General features: G+C 36.5%; 1 pseudogene; it reads left to right on the top strand.

Annotated features, from left to right (window-relative positions):
- Window positions 1-4,128: 4,128 nt before the first annotated feature.
- LOC136203884 (protein BIG GRAIN 1-like A) lies at window positions 4,129-11,874 on the top strand (annotated as a pseudogene).
- Window positions 11,875-25,915: the final 14,041 nt, after the last annotated feature.

Genomic DNA, 25,915 nt, shown 5'->3' with positions numbered 1-25,915 from the left:
ATTAATTTCCATTAGTATAACATCGGTTCAAAAATTGGAATTAATTGAACGACATTGAGAATCCCCACCAATTTCTATCGTATTCATCTTACAATGAAGAATTCTGCCACTGCCAGCCAGCCTTCATCGTCGCAGCCAGCCAAGTTAGTAATTTCCATTCAAGTTTAACATAGGTTCAAAAAATGGAATTAATTGAAAGACATGAACATCTCTAATTTCAGTTGAAAATTCTGGAAGAGATTATGCTTTAATTCTATGATTTATAACTCGAACTCTTCATTTGTCCTTCCAACAACCCCATCAACAAGATTTAATTATTTCACATGCTAAACTTAGGTTGTTATTTGATGGTTTGTTTTTTGTTTGCATTGTACACTATGACTGTTTTACTGTGGAAGTAAGAACCAAAATGTTAATAGTCATATAGGAAAATGACATTAAATTAAGTGTTCGAAAACATGTTAAACTTGCTCATACACTTGATTGGGTTAATCCTGCTAATAATCATATTGATTTAACCTTTCATAGGACGAAATGATACAAATTTACCCCTAATGTTGTCAAGGAAGCTCAGCTTTACTTCAACCTAATTTATGGCTACATCTGAATTTCCACACAAATTTACAAATTTGTTGACAAACTGAATAGAGTTAATATCTTAAAACCAAATCAATATTCATGAAACTGTTTCCTTGAAGTAGGTGTATACTTTTCAAAACTCTTACTAGAGTTAACCTTCATAAATTAATAACCTCTTTAAAATAATAATTTCTTCTCGGCACATCCTCCCTCACATTCTTTTGAGATTTTGTGTACCGCGTCTCCTCTCTGAGCCTTCAAATCCTCAATTATAAGCACAATATTTATGTTCTTATCTTCTTGGCTATATTTTTTCCTTTATTTCTCCGAACTGTGGTGGCGTTTCAGTGTGTTACCCAACTCGCATTTATTTACTCGCATTGTCGTTTGTGTACCGCTAATTCCAATCGCAAAGTTTCATCTTGTCATCCTCATCCATCAACACATTCACCGGTTTCAGATCATAATAGATTAGGTCGCTCATGTTATACTCATGAATGCGTTTAAGTACTAAAGCTACCCGCTTTAGTACTTTAACCAACATTTTCCAATCAAGATCTATTAAACTCAATTATATAGTCCATATTACTTGCGGTTAATTTTAAATTCAAACTTATTTCTTTACGTACTTATGAGTACATTCTCGAGACATATGGGGACGTATTCGGTAACTAGACATCATCATTCATTACCGATTCCATATCCAATTAACTGAACAACGTTCGGATGCTCAAGATCTTCGAGGTATTTCTTTTCAATCTACAAGAAAATAAATTAGCCCTTTTATCCAAATTATCAACGTTACAGTTTAAATTGTAATACTAACCTCGTATTCCTTTCTTATTTCTGTACTTATTTTGAACTCTTTGATAACTATTGGGAGGTCTTCCATTTTTCCTTTGAAAATTCTGTTTGCTACTATGGTGTCTGTTAGGATTTTAAACCCCTCAATTTCTTCCATACTGAATTGTATATAACTACTTCAATCAAGAAAATAGTTCCATGAATATTGATTTGGTTTTAAGAAATTAATTCTAGTTACTATATACGAAAGTGCTTCAGTCTGTCAACAAATTTGTATGAAAATTCAGATGAAATTAGGTTGTGACAACATTGAAGTTAAATTTGCCACTTTTCTAATTATGTCAAGTTTAATATTTATAAGCTTAATTTATCATGCAACTTCCACTTTCAAAGTTTAACATGTGAAAGAATCAATTCTTGTTAATAGAATTGTTGGAAGGACGAGGAAAAAATTTAGGTTATAAATCATAGAATTGAAGCATAATCTCTTCAACTGAAATTAGAGGAGAGATTCGTATTTTTAACTATTTCCTTGAAGGAGCAGCAATTGAGAAAACTCAAAAAAGCTGGAGACCAACATTTGAGGTAGTCAGTGAAGGAGCAGCGGCAGCAGCGATTGAGAAAACTAAAAAAAGCTAGAGACCAACATTTGAGGCAAACAATGAAGGAACAGCAGCAGCGATTGAGGAAACTTGAAGAAGCTAGAGAAAGAGACCTTGCTTGAAGTTTTGGGTTTTTGGAAGTGGCAGTTGACAAATTAAGATTATAAATATTTAAACTTGACATAGTTAGAAAAGTGACAAATTTACCCGTAATGTTGTCACCGCCTAATTGATTGTTACATCTGAACTTTCACACAAATTTGTTGACAAACTGAAACAGTTTCATGTATGGAAACTAGAATTAATTTCTTAAAACAAAATCAACATTCATGAAACTATTTTCTTGAATTAGGTATATACAATTTAGTATGGAAGAAATTGGGAGGTTTAAAATCCTAACTGACCCCATAGTAGCAAACAGAATTTTCAAAGGAAAAATGGAAGACCTCCCAATAGTCATCACAGAGTTCAAAATAAGTACAGAAATAAGAAAGGAATACGAGGTTAGTATTACAATTTAAACTGTAACGTTGGTAATTTAGATAAGAGGGCTAATTTATTTTGTTGCAGAATAAAAAAAAACTTCGGAGATCTTGAGCATCCGAACATTGTTCGGTTAATTGGATATGGAACCGATAAGAAACGATGTTGTCTAATTCCAAAATACGTCCCAAGATGCCTCAAAAATGTACTCACAAGTACGTAAAGAAATAAGTTTGAATTTAAAATTAACAGCAAGTAATATTGACTATATAATTGAATTTAATAGATCTTGATTGGAAAATGTTGGTTAAAGTACTAAAGCAGATAGCTTCAGTACTTAAACACATCAATGAGTATGACATGAAAGACCTAATCTATTATGATTTAAAACCGGTGAATGTGTTGATGAATGAGGATGATAAAGTGAAACTATACGATTGGAATTAGCTGTATACAAATGATAATGCGAACAAATCAAGGTGAGTTGGGTAACACACTGAAACGTCACCGCAGTGCAGAGAAAAAAGGAAAAAATATAGCCAAAAAGATAGGAACACAAACATGGTGCTGATGGCTGAGGATTTGAAGGTTCGGAGAGGGGACGCAGTACACAAAAACTTAAAAGGTAAGGGAAGATGTACTGAGGAGAAAGCAAGGAAAATAACCGAATTAACATTGGACAGGTCACGAAGGGTCGGACAACCCTCTGGCCCGCAAGGACCACCTTTAAGAGAGGTGGTTAAAGGTGGTTCTGGTAGTAACCCCCCAAGCTACCATGGCTGGAAGCCCCTCCAGCCATGTAGGTTCTTGGAAGAAGAAGAAGATAGGACTACTGAGCCCCATCTGCGTTTATTTTTTTAAATGTCCTAAAAGTAAAACTACGTCATTTTACTTCAGGAATTTCACATAATCCCTTTAAAGTACATCATATACATAAAGTACTCAATTCATTCTCTTTACTCATCTAAGCTCACCTACTTTCTCGTAATCCTTCTCATTACTGACTTAGGCAACGGAGCAGGGTTATTGGTCCCCCGGTCCCTTTTTGACTATTTTCCATCTTATTTCAAGCATTTGAAGGATTCCCAAAGCTCAATTCAAATTATATCACATCAATTGGTGCAAATGACAACCCCTTCGATCCTTTTATGGCTACCACGGAGATGGATCATCAAACGGAGTCTTCCTTTGGTTCATTGGATTCACATCAACAAATGTTCATGGACATAATCACAAAAACAACTCCACTACAACATGGGATCTCTACATGAGTCCATGAACATTCTCAGAGCCGAACATGCCACAAAGATAGAAGTCGTCGAGGTACAATTGTAAGAGGCTAGAGAAGCTAACTAGCGTCTAAGTAGGCTAGAAAAACTAATTGGAATCTAATTGGCTTCATACCTCAAATGTTTCATCTTTCGCTTCCTTTGTTTCGAGAAATAGATGCATCACCACCATCACTTCGACGAATCTAGATCCCCAAAATGTAAGAAAGTTATCCGACAAAACTCTATTGATCTTATCATAGAAATCAAAACGAAAGATGACACTCACACTACGGGTCCAAGATCTAACGATGACGAAGGTGGGAGATGATTAACCTCATTTGGTCATGGAAGAAATGTATAACCTCATCTGTAGGGAGCTCTAAAGTGTTATGGTGGACGACATGATTGATTCCAAGATCCCTGGGCTAGCAGACACCAAGACACCACTTTGTGTAGATATTACATCTCAACTTATACCCAGAGGGTTCAAGTATCCCATCACGAGCACGGATTTATCTGGTCTTATACCTAGAGGGTTCAAGTATCTCCTATACGCTAGAAATGTCACAATTAAGGGCTCATGACTGTCAAGGTTAGTGGGTATTTTTGCACCTTATCCCATTTTTAAATTAAAACTTAGCTCTTTATTTATCTGCATGTGCATTTTCGAGGTTTTTAGGTACGTACTCTGTAACTAGACAACACAAATTCTTGTCTGTTCCATATCCAATTAAACGAATGAAGTTTGGATGTTTAAGCAATTGTTTTTCATTCTACACAAATGAAACAGACTAAATTAGACTTCTTATCCAAATTATCAACTGATCATAGTAAATTGTAAACTGTACCTCGTATTCTGTTATTTTGCATGTTTTTATTCTGCTGGACTGTTTGATTACTACTGGGGTACCTTCCCATTTTCCTTTATAAATTCTGTCTGGTACTAACACCTCAGTTCTAAACCCATCGATTTCTTGCATACGGAATTCTATATACCTACTACTTCAAAAAAAAAAAGTTTCATCAATACTAACAAGATGTATGTTTGTGGATGTGTTCTTTAAATCCAAGAATTCCCAACTATCTTATTCTTATTCCTTTCCGAATCAATTATCCTTATATCAATCAAATACCAAATGCACTCTCAAAGTTAAACTTTAATTCCAATTTATGAACTAATGTTAATGAAAATTACTAACTTGGGTGGCTGCGACGATGAAGGCTTCATCTGACTGGCAGTGACAGAAGTCTTCATCGTAGACTGCATAGAATTTAAGAAGGCATCAGATAGAAATATTTCAAAATTCAACTAAAAACTTTTGTTACTTTACTACTTACACTTTTGTTGCTTGTATATCAGCAGGCCTATTGGGTGAAGATGATCAGGGACAGGAGCAAGATCATGTTCAAGTTTAAGAAGTGGGAGTTCTTGGGATCACAGCAGTAGCTATTAATTTTTTCTCGTCCACTCTTTTCACGTTAGGCACTTACGAACTTAAAATTAGCCCCCCAAGTATAAATTTAGAAAAAATATTTTGCCCCTTCTACTCTTTTCAGGCTGGACACTTTTAATGTTTTAACCAACATACCAAAGCAACGATGTTTTAACGTGTTGGAGCCATACGAGTAAAATTAGGCCCCCAAGTACAGATTTCTGACTCCATAAAAAGAAAAAAGAATTTTGATTCTTTATTTGCCATCGTTATGGATGAACTAACAAGTTCACTTCAAGATGGTATACCATGGTGCATGTTGTTTGCAGATGATATTGTGTTGGTTGACGAGACAAAAAAAAAGGAGTAGAGAGGAAGTTGGAACATGATCTTGCTCCTGCCCAATAGGCCTGCTGATTTACAAGCAACGATGTTTGAACGTATTGGATCCATACGAGTAAAATTAGGCTCCCAAGTACAAGTTCCTGACTCCATAAAAAGAAAAATGAATTTTGATTCTTTATTTTCCATCGTTATGGATGAACTAACAAGTTCACTTCAAGATGGTATACCATGGTGCATGTTGTTTGCAGATGATATTGTGTTGGTTGATGAGACAAAAAAAAAGGAGTAGAGAGGAAGTTGGAACATGATCTTGCTCCTGCCCAATAGGCCTGCTGATTTACAAGCAACGATGTTTGAACGTATTGGATCCATACGAGTAAAATTAGGCTCCCAAGTACAAATTCCTGACTCCATAAAAAGAAAAATGAATTTTGATTCTTTATTTGCCATCGTTATGGATGAACTAACAAGTTCACTTCAAGATGGTATATCATGGTGCATGTTGTTTGCAGATGATATTGTGTTGGATGATGAGACGAAAGGAGTGGAGAGGAAGTTGGAACATGATCTTGCTCCTGCCCAATAGGTCTGCTAATCATCTTCACCCAATAGGCCTGCTGATTTACAAACAATCAAAGTGTAAGTAGTAAAGCAACAAAAGTTTTCAATTGAATTTTGGAATATTTCCATCTGATGCCTTCTTAAATTCTATACAGTCTACGATAAAGACTTCTGCCACTACCAGTCAGATGAAGCCTTCATCGTCGCAGCCACCCAAGTTAGTAATTTTCATTAACATTGGTTCATAAATTGGAATTAAAGTTAAACTTTGAGGGTGCATTTCGTATTCGATTGGAATAAGGATAATTGATTCGAAAAGGAATAAAAATAAGATAATTGGGAATTCTTGGATTTAAAGAAGAACACATCCACAAACATAAATCTTGTTAATATTCATGTTTTTTTAAAGTAGTAGGTATATAGAATTCTGTATGCAAGAAATCGACAGGTTTAGAACTGAGGTGATAGTACCAGACAGAATTTACAAAGGAAAATGGGAAGGTACCCTAGTAGTAATCAAACAGTTCAGCAGAACAAAAACAAGCAAAATAACAGAATACGAGGTACAGTTTACAATTTACTATGGTGAGCTGATAATTTGGTCTAATTTGGATAAGAGACCTAATTTAATCTGTTTCATTTGTATAGAATGAAAAGCAATTCCTTGAATTGCTTGAACATCCAAACATCATTCCTTTAATTGGATATGAAACAGACAAGGATTTGTGTTGTCTAGTTACAGAGTACGTAACTAGAAACCTCAAAAATGCAAATGCAGATAAGTAAAAAGTTAAGTTTTAATTTAAAAATGGGATAAGGTGCAAAAATACCCCCTAACGTTGACAGTCATGAGCCCTTAATTGTGGCATTTTTGACATTATGGGTATTATTGCTCTTGTTTACCAATGTTAGGAGCCTTTAAAAATTGAGTGCAAGTAACAGTGACTATATATTCGATTTTGACAGAACTTAATTCGGAAAGATTAGTTGAAGTACTAAAGCAGATAGCTTTAGTACTAAAACATATCCATGAGTTCGGTAATAGAGGACTTATTTACTACGACCTGAAACCAAGAAATGTGTTAATCGATGAAAAGTACAATGTGAAATTGTGTGATCTATGATCAATAGGCACAAGAAAGAGAGATGGAGCAACCACACAGGGTTACCTTCTGCCAAAAGTTGATGGTAAGAAAATGAGTTAGGTTAAGTTAATAGAATGACAAAATAACAAAGTATTCTGTTTTTGTTTCTGTTTTGTAAAAGAAAAAGAGAAAACAGAAAAGGTGGATGTTTGCAGATGATAATGGGAGTAGTCGAAGAAGATATAGGTAACACACTGAATCGATACCGCGACCCCCTTAAGAGGGGTGGTTCCGGTAGTAACCCCTCAAGCTACCATGGCTGAGAGCCCCTCCAGCCATGGCAGTTCTCGAAAGAAAAAGAAGATGTGTTTATATTTTTAAATGTCCTAAAAGCAAAACTTCGTGGTTTTCTTTAATGTCCTAAAGGTAAAACTACGTCATTTTACTTCAAGGAATTTCACACAATCCCTTTAAGGCTACGTCATCTGCTTCTTTGCTTCTTTAATAAATGTCAACTACGCCATCTGCTGCTTCTTTTATTTATATACATATACATATTTCATTTTTTTCTCTTAAACATTTGTATTTTATTAATAGCCAACCATCCCTACATTCAAATTATATTAATAAATGTCAACTATCGCCATCTGTGACTGTTTAATATGGATTGTAATGATCTTTGTGTTGGTTCAAAATAAGTTTGAAGGAAAGGGTCTGAAACGGTTCAACCGAATGACTTTCGATGAAACTTCAATTGACGATTTTTGCTTAGGATATAGACTCAATTGATGATTAATGATTAACTAAAATATCTGATTAATGATTTTAATAGTTTAAGGTCCTAATTGATTTTAAAGTAAATAATTATAAATTCCTTGTGTTTTTACTCAATACACTAACTCCTTAGTCCTTATGCTTGGATCAATGGTTAAACTATACTAAATAAATTTTAAAATACCAAAATTACCTTTTACTTTATGTTTTAATAATAAAACATCAATTTTTCCTATTTTATATTTTCTCTTTTTTCCTACATAATCAAAATCTCTCCAATATAAAATCCAATATAAAAAAAAATATTGGTTTTTAAAATTATTAAAATAAGAGTAAGATTGTAAAAAGTTTTTACAATTCTAATAAATTTTAAGAATAAGGAAAAAATATATGGTTTTTAAAAATTTTATAATAATATTTAATTTTAGTTTAAAGATATTATATTAAAATATAAAGAAAAAAGTAATTATAATTTAAGAAAATTAATAATACATTTTTTCAAGTATATTAATTTCGGTGTATATATAGTTCAAAAACTTCATTAAAATTAATTAGAATAATTTTAAACTAAAAGATAATTTTTTATATATATAACTAGGAGTAATTTTGGACTTTCATTTACAAAAACAAATAGAATGACTAAAAAATTAATTAAGATAAAACTTAAAGACATTATAATAATATGATAGACTTACTAGTGTGTTAAGTAAAAACATAAGGACATTATAATTATTTAATCTTGATTTTAATCTCTTAGTTTGAGGAGTCAAATGAGTATTATACCTTCATAAATCAAGGTGAATAATTTATTTCTTAATCGTTAGGGTCTGTGGTTTAATTAAGAGTTTATTTTTGGCAAAAAGTATAATTAAGCCCTTGAACTTTACATGTTTTAAGGATCAGGCCCCTAATCAATTATTTTTCTACATTAAGGCTTTGGTCATTGATTTTGTTATGGACTTGGCCCTTTAACTTTTCCGTCGAGAAATCGAGTTTAGAAAAATATACTAGAAATTAATTTCTATAATTTCTATAATTTCGTTTTAGTTTTTAATTTTTATCTCTCCTAATCAAGAAATTCTTATTTTTATTTTTCCATATCAAATAGCCAAATCACCCTAACGATGTATGCAGTCCAAACTCGATGAAAAAGTTAAATAAGGACTTAATCCATAATAGAATCAATGATAAAGGACATTATGAGGGCTCAATGTAGAAAAATAAATAATGAAAGTTAATCTTTAAAACAGTTAAAGTTTATGGGCTTAATTACGCTTTGTTCCTTTAGAGTATGGATTTTTTTATTAAGATTCTGTTGTTTATGAATTAGGATCTAGCATTTATATAAATTATGTCTTTATGTTTTTCTTATACTCCAATGCATCAAAAATGACATTACTTTATCATGTTGAGGCCAATTTTTTTTGGCATGTCTTAAGCAAGAGAATGAAAAAACTGAAGACATTAAATATGTAAAACTGAAAATTGAAGATAACGATCAAATTTTTACCCTTTGTATCTTCGATATATAGGGATCTATATCTGCCTGTCTCCGACCACGACCACAAGGCTACATTCAGCCCCTCTAGGTGTCGTTTGATAAAACTGAAAATTAAGGGCCCGTTTGTTTTACCTACTGTTTGTTGTTGCTATTTGCTGTTTCTGTTTGCTGGTTGCTGTTGAAAAAAAGCTGCTTTTCCAAAAAGCAGAGATTCTTTGTTTTTGTAAAAGGCTGCTTTTCAAGTGTAAAAGGCAAACAGGATGTCATTAACCAAACACTTAATGCTGCTTTTCAACTATAAAAGGCAAACATGAGAAGTCTAACCAAACACCTAAAACTCTGTCTTTTAAAATGAAAAGGCAAACAGGAGGTGAAAAGTAGGTAAACAAACACCCCCTAAGTACTGAAAAAATAAGTACTGAATTTTAAGTGTTAAATATTATAGGTGCTGAAATTATTAAATGATATAAGTGTTTGATAACTATTAAAAATAAGTGCCGAACATTAAATTATTAGTTGATAATGTTTAACTTAAAATTTTAAGTTAAATATTTTGACTTATCAAAATAATTGATATGTAGCTTAATTGAATAATTTAAGTGGTTAATAAAAAAAGCCATTATCAAACACATTTAAATTAAATAAGTGTTTAATTTATTAATTTAAGTGATTTTTATTGTTATGAAACGGGACTTTAGCTTCTTCTTTTTCTTTCTTTCTTTATCCTTCTCTTTTTTTTTTCCGATTTACCCCTCTTCCTTTTTTTTTTGGTCGAAGTTACCCCCTCTTTCTTTACAGGTTTCGAAAAGTTTAGGACCCCCTCTTGCTTTAAATATCTAACTAAATTACTCTTTTTTTTTTTTGGTTTTTGGTCAAAAAGCATAATCAAATCTTCAACTTTATCTGTTTTAAAGATTAAGGGCTCGTTTGTTTTACCTACTGTTTGCTGTTGCTGTTTGCTGTTTGCTGTTACGGTTTACTGTTTGCTGTTTGCTTTTTGAAAAAGCTGCTTTTTCAAAAAGCAGAGATTCTCTGCTTTTGTAAAATGCTGATTTTCAGGTGTGAAAGGCAAACAGGAGGTCACTAACCAAACACCTAATGCTGCTTTTCAGATTTAAAAGACAAACAGGAGATAACTAACCAAACACCTAAAACTCTCCCTTTTGAAATGAAAAGGCAAACAGGAGCGTGAAAAGTAGCAACCAAACGGGCCCTAAGTCTTTGATGAATTACTTTTTCATATTGAGTCATTGATCATTGATTTTGTTATGGATCTGACTTTTATTGAATTTTAGGAAAAGTATAAAAATAAACCTTGTGGTTACATCTGTTTTTGATCGGCACCCTTGTGGTTTAAAAGTTTTTAAAATGGTACCTTGAGGTTCATTCCGTTAGCAACACACATGCCAAATTGACTAACGGTGTTAAAAGTCAAATGGAAAAGAGTTAATTTGGTCCTTACATTTATTTATTTTATAAATTAACCTCATTATTATCTAATTATCACAAACAAACCTCAAAATAAAAAATAAAAATCAAATACACATTCTTCTCAATTTTTTTTAATTTTTTATTTTTTTCTCTCTTCTCTCTCATCTTTATTAATTTCTCTCTCTAAAATCAATTTATTAAAAAAACAAAAAAAACCAAGGCAGAGCTGGAAGCGGAACCAGAACTGGAAGTGGAAGTTCCGTTCACTCCAAATCTACTTCCTCTTCTGATTCTAGCTCGAGAGGAGGAAGTTGTGGCGGTGTTTTTTCCTCCTCCGCTGATGCAGAATCGAGAAATTCTAGATGGATATATTCGATTAAAATGTTTATAATCAGCAGAAGCCAAAGAGTGAAGGAAGATTAGTAAAACTAAGCTCAGAGCGAAGAAAATCTAAGGCGAATTAAAGAAAGTGAAGCAACCAATTTCACCAGGAGGCCGCATTGCGAGTTTTCTGAATTCAATTTTCAGTTCTAGTAATGGGAAGAAAGTGAAAATGTGTTCAATTGGAGCTATGGATGATGTGACTACTACTGAGAGAAAATCGAAATCAAATTCTGCTTGTTCTTCAGTGACATCATTTTCACGTTCTTCTTTAAGCAAAACTCCTCCGTCTAGTAACAATGGCGGAAAAAGATCAGTTCCATATTTTATCCAGTTAGTGTGATTGTTGATGAATATTCAAGGCCTTGTGGACATAAATCTATCTACGAAGATGATCCAGGATTGATGCCATTTCATGTACCTCAAAAGATTGGGAGGAATTCAAAAGATGTTGTTAATGGTGAAAGATATATCAGACATTATGAGAAGAAGAAGATTAGTGAATTTGGTTTCAAGGGATTTCATAGTCATGTTGATGAAACTGAGGATAGTGATGAAGACGAAGACGGTAAAAGTTGTTCAAGTTCTGATGTTTTTGTTTTAGCATTTAGTTTTTTTTTTTAATTCAATTAATTTTAGAGAGAGAAATTAATAAAGATGAGAGAGTAGAGAGAGAAAAATTAAAAATTAAAAAGAAATTTTATCAAAAAAAAAATTAAAAAGAAATTGAGAAGATGGTATATTTGATTTTTATTTTTAATTTTGAGGTTTGTTTGTGATAATTAGATAATAAAGGGGTTAATTTATAAAAATAAATAAATACAAGGACCAAATTAACTCTTTTCTCTTTGACTTTTAACACCGTTAGTCAATTTCGTCTGTGTTTGCTAACGGAATGAACCTCAAGGTACCAGTTTATAAACTTTTAAACCACAAGGGTACCGATCGAAAACAGGTGTAACCACAAGGATTATTTTTATACTTTTCCCTTGAATTTTTTCATCGAGTTTGGAAAATGAAAAGATCGATTTGGCGATTCTAATGCTGAAAATCGCAAAATGGGAGAGGAGAAGATCGAGCTTAGAATAACTTATTGGAAATTGATTTCTGTAATTTGCTTTTACTTTCTACTCACTATTTATTCTAGTCAATAAACTCTTATTTTTTATTTGTCCACGTCAATAGGCCAAATCGCCCTAACAATATGTGCCGCCCAAACTCAACAAAAAAGTTCAATAAGAGTATAATCCATCACACAATCAATGATTAATGGCTCAATGTAGAAAATTAATTGATTATGGACTTGATTCTTAAAACATATAAAGTTGACAGATTTAATTATCCTTTTTATTTTTTTAAGGTATATTTTTTTTTTTTTTGGTAAGAAAGGAAAGGAAAAAAAACAAAACCAACAAAAAACCTACACCGGGATCAGTCTAGGAAGGCTGACCCCAATCCTATCCTCTAGGAGAGAAGGCAAAAGAAAAGAAGGAGGAACAGAGAGGGTAGAAACACCTAACATTCTCCCATGCCCAGCAGCTGCTAAGCGATCCGCCACGCGGTTTTGCTCCCTAAAAATATGGGAGAAATTAAGATACTCAAAGGCAGGACGAAGCCTCAAAATAGCTTTGATGAGATTCTGGCTCTTCAGACAAACAGCCTGGCTATCTGAAATCCTGTTAATAGCCTCCAGATTATCAGATTCCACCGAGAGCTTTTTAACACCCATGCGAATGGCGAGTTTAATACCTGACAAGATACCCCAGAGCTCCGCAGAAAAGGAGGAGCCCGTCCCCAAGTTATGGGTAAACCCCGCCATCCAATTGCCACCAGCATCCCGAAGAACTCCTCCAGCAGCAATTCTGCCATTGTTAAGGCAGGAGCCATCAGTATTCAACTTAGCAAACCCTTCTCTAGGCTTACTCCAGCCAACTAGCAGGATCTCTTTATCCGGGGAGGGGCGAACAAGGAATCTCTTTCAAAGCTTTGAGTAATAACAAAGAGCTTCTTCGAGAAGAAAAACAGTAAATCAGGAATAAGGACAGCCTTACCCGCAAATAATTCTTCATTCCTCCACTTCCAGATTTGGTGACAAGTAATAGCAAAGAGGATGGCATCGTGCTCCATGTTGGCCAGCAAGTTCCCCTTGGCTCCTTGAGAGAACCAGTCCCTTTCAGAAAAGGCCATGAAGGAAGGGAGGATGTGATGAGGGAGGATCCCTTCCCAGATCTTCTTACTATTTGGGCAATCCCTCAAGGCATGGCACAAGGTTTCCACATTGCCTCTGCATCTACTACAGGCACTAGACTCAGTCAAGTGCCTTCTGTGCCTATCCGCATTCGTAAGGAGCCTGTCTTTGATACCCAGCCAAAGGAAGCTCTTGATACGGTAAGGGATCTTGAGGGACCATATGGACTTCCAAATCTCCAAGGGAGGATCAGCCCTATTAGGGGTAAAAGCTTCATAGGCCGATTTACAAGAATAAGTACCATTATTCGTCAAGGCCCAGCAATGTCTATCCTTATCCTCCTCTTGATTGCTAATCTTCACTCCTCTAATGTTAAGATGGGTCTCCAGACTAAAGAAAGAGTCGAACTTTGACCAGATCCAGTCTCCCCCCGAGTCCACCACATCAGCAATTTTCCAGGAAAGGAGATCAGCCGACGGAGGGGCATTACACACATCAATCAGCGGTTTATCACCAATCCAGGTGTCATACCAGAAGCTAATAGATCTACCATTACCCACCTCCAGGCCAATCCCCGTACATAATTCAGCAAACACGGCACTGAGCCCTTTCCAGAGGAAGGAACAGCTAACAACCCTCTCCTTCGGGCCACCAAAGATTCTATCTTTCCGATACTTCCCGCACAAGAGACGGACCCAAAGGGAGGAGGGGCATTGCCACATTCTCCAAAGAAGTTTCATTAACAGGACTTTATTATTGTCCTTTGCCTGCCTAATACCAAGACCCCCCCTGTTTTTAGGCTGGCAAGCTTCCTTCCACGGGACCAGGTGAACCTTTCTCCCATCTCCAGACTCACCCCACAGGAAACGCCGATTTATCTTATCCAGGTCACTATGGACAGGCTCAGGAAGCTTACAGGCATGCATGATGTGGTTCGGAGCAGCGCAGTTAACTGACTGGATCAAGGTAAGGCGACCTGCAAGGGAAAGAGAATTAGCTTTCCAGCTAGCACACAAACCATTAGTTTTGTCCAAAATATCCTTGAAAGAGGCTTTGGAAACCCTGTCACTGTGAAGAGGAACCCCAAGATACTTCCCCAAAGAGTTCGTCAGAGGTATGCCAGAGAGCTCACTCAGTCTTCTGCACAAGCTATTGTCCATATTTTTGGAACAAAGCATACGGGACTTTTGGATGTTAACCTTCTGGCCAGAAGCCTCGCAAAAACAATCAAGGATATCCATAACTGTTTTAATTTGCTCCTCATTACCCTCAACGAAAAGCATGACATCATCAGCAAAGAGTAAATGGGTAATAGGGGGGCAATGTCTGTTGATAGAAACAGGGTGGAGAGTCCCTTTGCACACCGCCTCTTGGATCAGGTGAGACAGTCTTTCCATGGCAATAACAAAGAGGAAGGGACTCATAGGATCTCCTTGACGAATTCCTCTGGAGGGAGAAAACTCATCCGACATGTCCCCATTGATCATGACCTGGAAAACAGGAGAGGATATACACTTCTCAATCAAAATCCTCCAGTTCTCCGGGATGCCAGCTTTGGCTAAACTATCTAGAAGAAAGCTCCAGTTCAATCTATCATAGGCTTTCTCCAGATCCAGTTTGAGGGCCACAATCCCTTTCTTACCTTTCTTAATCTTCATAGAATGGACAACCTCTTGGGCAATAACAACGTTATCCATCAATTGTCTACCAGGAACAAAGCTCCCTTGGTTCTGGCTAATTATATCCGGAAGGATCTTCCGGATTCTATTAGCCACAATCTTAGTAATAGCTTTATACAAAACATTACAAAGACTGATGGGTCTCATCTGGAGGAAGGAGGAAGGCTTAACAACCTTAGGAATCAAGACAATGAGGGTTTTATTAACCGACCTGATATCGTTAGAGCCACCAAAAACACCTAACACAAAACTGTATATGCCCTCCTTAACAGTATCCCAGTGTTTATGATAGAAACTAGCGGGGATACCATCAATCCCAGGAGCCTTAGTGGACCCTATGCTAGAGAAGGCCAGATCAATCTCTTTAAGGTCAATAGGATGGAAAGCATCTTTAATAGCCTCCTCCCCCAAACGAGGAAAGGAAATACCAGAGTGGGCACTCTCCAAGTCCACAGCTTCCTCTCTAAACAGGTCCTTGTAGAAATCAAGGGCTGAGCGACGAATGTCTTCCTCCTCAAAAATCCACTCGCCACTAGCGTCCTTGATAGCATCAATCCTATTCCTCTGTCTCCTAATGATCGTAGAGAGATGAAAAAACCTGGTATTCCGATCCCCGTCTTGAATCCAGGCCTTCTTAGACTTCTGGAACCAAAGAAGCTCTTCCTGTCTAAGCACAGCTTCCAACTCGTTCTAGAGAGCTCTAAGGTGACCATTTAAGCTATGGTCGAAACGAGCCTCCAAGCAACGCTGAACGCCTTCCATCCTCCTCAAGAGTTTATTCTTCCTCCTGATAATATGGCCAAAGATGTCTTTATTCCAAACAACCACCTTCCTTCTAAATTCCTCAGCAGCGAGGAGAACATCAGAGTGGGGATGCCAATTGGTTTTCACGAAATTCCTAAAGTCGGGATGAGAATCCCAAGCCACAAGATATCTAAAGGGTCTGTTACCTTTCAGCCGGTTACTTTTGACCAAATTAATGAGGATAGGGCAATGGTCAGAGTGACGGAAGGGGAGATTCAGCACCTTGACCTCAGGAAACCTACAGATAGCCGCAACATTAGCATACACCTTATCCAACCTCACAAACAAGCTATTTCTTTTCCAGGTAAATTTGTGGCCAGCAGCACCCAGGTCTGAAAGCCCACACAGATCCATACTACGCTTGTGGTTAAGGCACCGGTTCACATAATGATTACCCCCTCCTCTCTGATCACTTAAAAGGGCAATATCATTAAAATCCCCGGCCACCAACCAAGCCTCCACCATGTTAGAGCTAATAGAATGAAGGATCTCCCACAACCTTGTACGATTAGAAAGAACAGGATCGGCATAAACAAAGGTAACAAAGAAAGGTTTATTACCAGGGTAGCACACCTTACTATGAATGAACTGACAGTCCATACTAACAATATCAATATTAACAAGACCTGGCTTCCAAAAGAGCCAAATCCCCCCAGCCCGGCCAGTAGCCTCCGATCTGACACAATTCCAATTCTTAAACTTTCTAACCACCTCGTCTGCTTTGGCTCCACTGACCTTGGTCTCTAGAAGAACAAAACAGGAGGGGTTAAACTGTTTAATAAGATCATTAACATGAATGCGGGTTGCCTTGCTCGCCGCACCTCTAACATTCCAAACAAAGAAATCCATCAGAAAGGAAGACTACTAACACAAGCCCAAACCCTAGATCAGGTATTTATTCGGGGCTCCTGAGAGCCTAGAGGAAGTCCCAGAAGGTCCCCTTTTAGCCCAAGAGTCTAACCCATTAAGGTTCTTCTTAGGTTTCACTTTAAGTTTCTTCATGTTCATCTTACTCACTCCTATAGCTTTTCCAATAGGAGCATCCACAGGAGGATTCAGAGAAACAGCCTTACTACTCGACCCTTCCCCTGTAGAAAGGTGAGACTGGAAGCTCCCTTTATCCTTAGCATCAGAGACAAAGAGGGGATTAATAGATTTACCCCGACTAGAAATAGGCTCGACTGATTCCAGACCAGGCATGCTCAAATCAATCTGTTCATTGGAAGGGTCCGATTCCCGACCTTCCTCCAGGGACAAGACACCGAACCTAGACCCCGAGCCAGAAGCTGAGACCACACCAGCCTCACTCCTCTTCTTGATATCCGGGGGTCTGACCTTGATCTCAGGGGCAATCTGGAGCGTAGTCATCTTCCGACTAATATCTGGCGGATGAATAGAACTAACATTAGCACTTGGCTTCCTTCTCACTGACCTCTTGGCCAGCATCCATGGCCCAAAACTCCTTTCTTCCCCTTGACTTTTCTCAGCTCCACCTATGATAGGTTGCATCAACTCCTCTGCCTCCTTCCTCTTCTTAGGACATCCCTCAAATGTATGGCCAAACATACCACATTCAAAACAGATATTATGTATACCTTCATATTCAATATGAAAAACCTTATTCTGAATACAGAATTGAGAAAGAAGAGGCTTAGCAAGATCAATATCAATACAGACCCTGACAAACTTGCCTCTTACTGCCCCAATGGTAGTCTTATCGACATGGTGGACCTTACCAACCAGGCTACCAATCTTGTTCAGGAATCTATCACTATAGTATTCAAGAGGAATGTCTGGGAACCTAACCCAAGTAAGGATTCTGTTAACAGAGCAGTCATGGGGGTCAAAATTTGGGACCCAAGGTCTCAGAGCCAAAACATGATTGGAGATAATATACGGTCCACCATTGACCACCGCATTGTAATCCTCAGCCCTTGTGAATCTAATGACATAATAGTCATTATCAAGGTCAGTGATGGTAACCTTCCCTTTCTTAGCCCATTGAGCCTAAATCCTCTGGGCAAAGTAGTTGAAACTGATTCTTTTCCCCAAAACAGTGACAATTAATGCCAATTTCCACTTGGATCTCATGACCCGCTTGTCTTCTGAGGAAAGACGGATGCTAGGACACAAAGGGTTCTCAGGCTGACCATCCTCAGAATTGGAATCGGAGAGAAAATCCCCATCATCGTTCTCAAAAGTATCCTCCTCCATCATGGGTTCCTCCTCCACCACCCCTAACAACTTATCCCTCCAGGAGGGAGCTCCCCCATCCTTTTGATAACCTTGGGCATGCTGGCCCTGAGTAACCCGAGTGCCTAGGGATGAAACACCTTCCATAGTTTGTCCCGGAAGTAAAAGACTTAAGTCCCCCGGCACAAATGCCTGCGCGGCCTGCGCTGCCTGCGTGGCCTGCGCGGTAAGCACGGCCTGCGCGGCCAGCGCGGCCTGCGCAAGCCGCAAAGAATACCCTGCTTGTGCGGCCGGCACTCCCAGAGCACCAAGCGCAGGACGCGTCCCCCCCATCACAACGTTCTGCTCAACCCCACGGTCCACAGCCGAAAACATCGGACCTTCTCCTTCCCCAACGCCAGACGCGGCAGCCGCAGAACCCTCCCTTCCTTGATCCAGATCGGCCACCCCAACCACTGAAACAGGCACCGAATTAACCAGATCTGCCTCCCCACCATCAGCCCACTCCGATCTACTACGATCCCTGGACCGATTCCTCGGTCTTTCGTTACTCCGCCGTCTACCCCGAGGAGATCCTTCTGATCTCCCATCATCAGCCGCCCAAGCCTCCTCCTGTACCAGATCTGCACCCAGCCCGCGCCCCGCAACCGGACTCGCCAGATCCAACACCGGCCTTCCGCCCGCCTTCACCGACCAATCCACCCTTCCCTTCGCAGTCGCCTTCGTCATCGCCACAGAGAGAGAGAGAGAGAAAAGGAAAAAGACTCGTATTTGGAGGAGTCTATTTTATTAGATATAACTAATTGAGAGAGAGAGAGAGAGAAAAAAAAAATTGAGTTATAAAATTGATCCTGTGTTTTAGAGAGAGAAGAGAGATCTGAAAGAGAGGAGATAGATCTAAAAGAGAGAAAAAGATCTAAAAGAGAGAAATAGATCTGAGAGAGAGAATATAGATCTCAAAATTCTCCATCTTCATAAAAATTCTTCACCATGACAACAGATCTGAGAGAGAGAAGATAGATCTGAAAAAGAGAAGATAGATCTAAAAGAGAGAGAAAGATCTAAAAGAGAAGAGATAGATCTCAAAACTCTCAATCTTCATAAAAATTCTTCACCATGACAACAGATCTGAAAGATCTGAAAGAGAGGAGATAGATCTAAAAGAGAGAAATTTTTTAAGGTATATATGTATTCGTGGTATTTTTATTTTATTTTTTAAATACATATATATATTACTGGATTATTTTTTAAATACATATGTATATTACTGGATTATTTTACACTACTATTATCCACACACAAAAAATATTAAACGAATTTTAAATTTTTTTTCATAATCTTTTTATTTTTAAATGAATTTTTGTGGTAGTGCCAAATTAGATTTATATAAGTTAAAAGCAATATATCAGTGCTTTAATCAACTTCACAACACTAATTGATGAAATTCACTTTAACAACTTAAATAGGAAAATGAAAAAAAGATAAGGTACATGTTTTTTACTCTTTTAGAGCAAAACTTAAATTATCAAAGTGTTACCGATTTATAATACTACCAAATTCTATAAACTTTGAGACTAAATTAGCTATCTTCTAATAACCTTAAACCTATTTTGTACATTATCGCTAAGCAAACATTTATAATCATCACATATTATAATTACGTTTTAAGAATTTAGTTTATATAGTTAATCTGATTACTCGATTCAAGACTCGTCATGCACCGTTTAGATGGATTCTCTCTCAATTATAAAGTACATCATATACATAAAGTACTCAATTCATTCTCTTTACTCATCTAAGCTCACCTACTTTCTCGTAACCCTTCTCATTACTGACTTAGGCAACGGAGCGGGGTTGTTGGTCCCTCGGTCCCTTTTTGACTCTTTTCCATCTTATTTCAGGCATTTGAATGATTCCCAAAGCTCATTCCAAATTATAACACATCAACTGGTACAAATGACAACCCCTTTGATCCTTTTATGGTTACCACGGAGATGGATCATCAAATGGAGTCTTCCTTTGGTTCATTGGATTCACATTAACGAATGTTCATGGACATAACCAAACAACTTCTCTACAACATGGGATCTCTCCATGAGTCCATGAACATTCTCAGGGCCGAACATGCCACAAAGATAGCAGTCGTCGAGGCACAGTTGCAAGAGGCTAGAGAAGTTAACTAGCGCCTAAGTAGGCTACAGAAGCTAATTGGCATCTAATTGGCTTAATACCTCAAAGATGCATCACCATCACTTCGACGAATCTAGATCCTCAAAGTGTAAAAAAATTATCCGGCAAAACTCTATTGATCTTATCATAGAAATCAAAATGAAAGATGACACTCACACTACAGGTCCAAGATCTAACGATTGACGGAGATGGGAGATGATTAAACTTCTTTGGTCATGGAAGAAATGTATAACCTCATCCGTAGGGAGCTCTAAATAGTTATGGTGGACGACATTATTGATTCCAAGATCCTCGAGGTAACAGATACTAAGGACACCACTTTGTGTAGATATTACATCTCAACCTATACCCAGAGGGTTCAAGTATCCTGTTACAAGCATGGAGTTTTCTGACCTCAATTATGCATCAATTGTTAACATTGAGCTATCACTTTATTCGAGAAAGACACACACCTCCGAGTAGAAAGCAAAGTTTTAAAGAGTCAAACGAGAACCAAATGATTAAAAAATAACTTTTAACTAGGGGAAGGATGATCGACCTTTGTCAAAGAAAATCATCCTTCACATGAGATCGACCCTTAGAGAAAAATGGCCGCGTTGAACGAAAAATCAGGGGCCATGTCACCATGTGAATACTAATTGGCCTTCACTGGAATCCCAACAAAGGTTGATCGGCCTTTGATCCTAGAAATATGGGGTTTTGACAAGCAACTATAGCTTGTCCAATCCCCACTTCTATTCTGTAAGAGGGATGCGATGATTTTCAGTAAAACGGGGGTTTTAGAGCAGAGATCGATCTCACTCATTACTCCCAATTTTTCAAAAAAGATAGAGACAGAAAGGAAAGATCAAAATAAAGAAAAAGAAAAGTCCTTAAGAGAGAGAGGGGGAAGTTCTTGAACTTCTAACAATTAATCTCACTCATTCAAACAACCAAATCATCTTCTAAGTTCACCAACATACACATAAGGCTGGGTTTGCTAAGATAACATCTCTAAACTAATGAAATAAGTTTGAACTCACCAAAAGAGTCATTTTATTCTTGTTCGAGTTCAAGGAGCTTGCTTGAAGATTTAGAGGAAGGGAATCACCCAAAATCTAGCTCGTTCTAAGCTCTAGATACACGTTACAAAGGTAACCAACTGATAGGCCAAACGATCCCATGCATTTAGTTGTGTCTTATTGTGTAAAAAGTAGGGGTGCACGTGGTCGGTTAACCAGTCCATTAAGGTTAATTCGGCCAATTAAGCATTTTTATCGGTTTTTTGAAAACACTAATCATACACTAGTCCACTAAATTCGGTTAACCACTAATCGGTTAACCAATTATTTCGGTCAGTTAACCTTTTATTTCGGTTTCTAACCATTAGTAAATAAAATAATAATAATAAAACTTCTAATTTTAATTGCGAGTGGAACGAAGGGTCAATGACGAGTTGAAGAGATTAACGACAGAGAGGGAGATGTGTGTGCATTATGTACGTATGGACTATGGATTGCACACTGCATGTTTCCCTTACATCAACTCTTTAAGGCGTTAAATTATTATATTTTTTGAACTAGAATTCTTATCATCCGTACTTTACCAACTAAGCCCTATCCATTTATATTAATTTCACTAATTATCTACTTTATGACAAATTTGATAGTACACGAGATTTAGATGAAATATTCCATCGTTGAGTCTTAATCACCGAAAATCATTACTGTTTCTTATTAAATTTTTTGCTATTGATCCTTATATTTATTTTAAGTCGGATAATGTATAAATATAAATATAAATAAATATATTTTTATATATTCAATTGAATTCGGTCGGTTTCGGTTAACCGCGGTTTTTAGAATATGAAAACTGTAACCGTAACCATTAACCACTATTTTTAAAACCACTATTTTTTAAAATTAAAAACCGTACACTAGTCCATCGGTTTTGGTTAACCTTATTTTCGGTTTGGTTTTTCGATTTTACGGATTTTTGTGTGCACTCCTAGTAAAAAGCTTGTTATTTCTCTTAGTTTTCTGAACGCGAAAGACGACCAACCTTGTCTAGGGAAGACAAAAGTCGATTGTCCTTCAATCGAGCAAAGTCAAAATAGGGAAGGAGACGAAAGACGATCGGCCTAAAAGAGGGTTTCCTCGTGTCGATTGACTTTGGGCATCAGTTTTCATGTAAAAAAATATAGATTCGTGTATCCGTATGTCTAAAGGAAGTCGAACTACCCAAACCCTAGAATTCAAAGGTAGCACAATGTCCTTTAGTTCATTTACTCCGTAGGAAACCAAAACGTTTGAAAATCAATTCATGAAAATGAAAATGTAAAAGTAAACTCCCCATTAAAAGTGGAGGTCGATCGACCTCCATAGGAAACTCAAAAGAGGTCGATCGACCTTTAATCTCGGGAAGGTTTTCTTTTGATGCTTAAGTATATAAGTTTTCATTTTATGTTGATAAATCTCATGTCTCTCGTTTGGACCCTATGATAATGGACACGAATTCATCATGAAAATGGATTCATAGGACCTGACATATCTTAAGGACTAATAAATGGACGAATCAAACGTAAAATGAACAAAGGTCCCCATAGATGTGCCATTAACGCACTCTCAAAAATGAGGGACATAATTAAATCTAATAAATCAATGAATGATTCGAAAAAATGATGGATATAACCGAACAGTTGGGTCCACCATTTCGGTCACCATTCGATAATTCGGACTAGCGGTAAACCCATTATTGGGGATTAGTTTTCTATAATACGTGTTAGTTGGATATTTTGAGTATTTTAAATACCCAAAATGAGTTGATTGAGGTGAGTCGTTAATCATTGATAGTCATTTGATTGTTGAGATTAGGGATCAACTTTTTATATTAAATTTCGATCGGTCCTTCGAATGCCAATATTCGAAACGAGTTGATTGACATTTATTATGACACTTCGAAAATATCTCTTAACAATTAATTGGTTACCAAATTAATGTTAATCATGATCCTTAGCATTCCCCATATCGTTCCTATTCCATACATTCCACATTTGTCTTTCTTAAGTCCATGTTTGAATATTGTACATGTCGAGTCCGACGTCCCAAAAGTATCGAAAATGGGCTTTGAAGCTCGTAGCCCTAACTATTATTATTTTGCATGCTTTATATATATATATATATATATATATATATATATATATATATATCCCATATTTATTCATTCATTATAAATATGTAATTAATTTCTTTATTTACCGTTTTTATTATGCCAACATCCATATTAATCAATCATTTACAGTATTCTTCAGAATCAATCAAGCATTAAAGTTTAAGCATTAAATTTACTAATAGTTTCATTCATCCCCTTTGGAACTAATCTCACATTACAAAGGAGCAACGGTTTCCTCTTCACCATATGTGGTTTTCTCACTTGTGATTTCACCTCCATAATTTTCTCTCTCCTTCCCTTCCATCGGGCGGTCAACTTTTGTCGCAACCTTTTTTCCTTTTCCTCTATCTCACCCACCCAGTATCTATGAAGGTCGAATCCTTGAGGACGATGCCAATAAACCCACTTTTCTTCCCGCTTGCTTCACCAGACATGCTCAACAACCGATGCAACCACACTATCCGAAAGCATGCCCAAAATGAAACCAAAATTTTCTAATAGTAGTGTTTAAGGACTTACCTCACTCTCTTCGCGGTAACACTCTCTAAAGCATCAGACAACAACAGTACTCATGCCCAACAACCTGATGTGGATTGACTAGAGAGTTTTTTCCCTTTTAAAAACAAAGGTGGAAAGATGAAGAGTCACACTCATTATTACCACTTATAGGAACTAGTCCCACGTGCCAGTCTAAAACAACCGTCATTTCCTGCTTCTTAAATGATGCACGCCCTATACAACACACATTTCATCATCCGATAGCCATCAATGACAACATCACATACAACATGACACTTCCACGTGTTACTTTCTCGAAAAGCACAAGGATAGGACATGACATCTCAACAACGTTATCCAATGCGCTTTGATTTTCTTTCCGGCCTCACATCTAATGGTTTGGACGCTACCGTTGGAGGGACTAATTGATGGGGATATATGGACATATGGTCCAAATCCAACCCTTTCTGTCGTACAATAGGAAGGCCCAACAGAGGAAAGGCCAACTTAACCAAAGTGTCCAATGATATTTTAGTAATTAGATCTGTTGTGCAACCTATATAAACATGAAGACCTCGTTAATGATAAATGGATCTAATCTCTTTTTCTCTCTTGCTTCGTTAGTTGTTTATCTCTTCTCAGTATTGTCTTCACCATCAGAGTATTCTCAGACTAGACCGACAGAAAAATAGTGATCGGAAATCCAATAACTCTACTAGAAATCATTGGGAACAAAAATCCAACTCCTACTATACATACTTAGGCCTTGTTTGATAACTGAAAAAAGCACTTAAATTAATATATTCAACCCTTAAATTAAATAAGTGTGTTTGATAACCACTTTTTATAAACCATTTAAATTATTAAATTAAGTTAAATTTCACTTAAAAGGATAAGTAAAAAATTTTAACTTAAAATTTGTGCTTAACACGGTAAGCTATAGGTAGTTGATTGTTCTTCAACCAATTTACTATCCTACCCTACAATTAAACGTGTTCCACTTTCCTTTTCCTAATATTTTTTTTTATATAGTTTCATTTCATTTGAGTTTATAATATTTTGTCCATTTTTTTTTAGAATGATTGGATAAATATTAAAGGATAAAATTATATATATATAAGGGTAAATAATTTATTAGTCCCTATTTGTTTACGTAACATGCCGTTTAGTCATTCTATTTTAAAAAACACATTATAAAGTACATATATTTTGTCAATATTAACAATTTGGTCCATTTGTTTATTTTCTTTTAGATTTTTAACCGAACATATCTTAGCTTTCAGGACAACCATATTATTAATATGTTATTTTCCGTCTATCTGTTTATGCCAGATAGAAGGACCAAAGAGTTAACCATAACAAAAGATAGGGATCTTATAATATGTTTCTCAAAATAGGAGGATTAAACAGTATGTTAGGTAAAAGATAGAGGACCAATAAATTATTTACCCTATATATAAAAGGATAAAGTTGTCCAATTTAGTATTTTATATTTTCTCCGTATTAAAGTTATCAAACAGATTGATAATATTCAGCACTTAATTTTCAATATAAACCAAACAGTTTGACAGATTAACACTTTCAGTTTTTATAATGTTCAGCACTTAAAATTCAGCACTTAATTTTCAGTTTTATCAAAAAGCACCTTAACGAACTTATAGGTTTCAATTTGAAATTTTTAAATAAAGTCGCATGATTGGCGCATTATTTTAAGTGATTTTGTGATTCCCTATATTTGGCATGTAGCAGTACCACCATTCATGTGCATTTTCTGCAGCAAGAAATATGTTGTCAATTCTTCAAAAAAAAAAAAAAAAAAAAAAAATGTTGTCAAAACGACGTAGTTTGAAGCCCGTCAAGACGAAAAAGCGTAACTCCTGGGAACACGTGGCTCCCAAACCTACAGTTTCGGCTCCGAAGCAAAAACCGAGCCTACGCCTCTTGCTATTCTCAGTTTCCGCTC

The sequence above is a fragment of the Euphorbia lathyris genome, chromosome 8 (genome assembly GCF_963576675.1).
Source record: "Euphorbia lathyris chromosome 8, ddEupLath1.1, whole genome shotgun sequence".
NCBI classification, from domain to species: Eukaryota; Viridiplantae; Streptophyta; class Magnoliopsida; order Malpighiales; family Euphorbiaceae; genus Euphorbia; species Euphorbia lathyris.
This window is presented reverse-complemented; position numbering and strand designations above follow the sequence as displayed.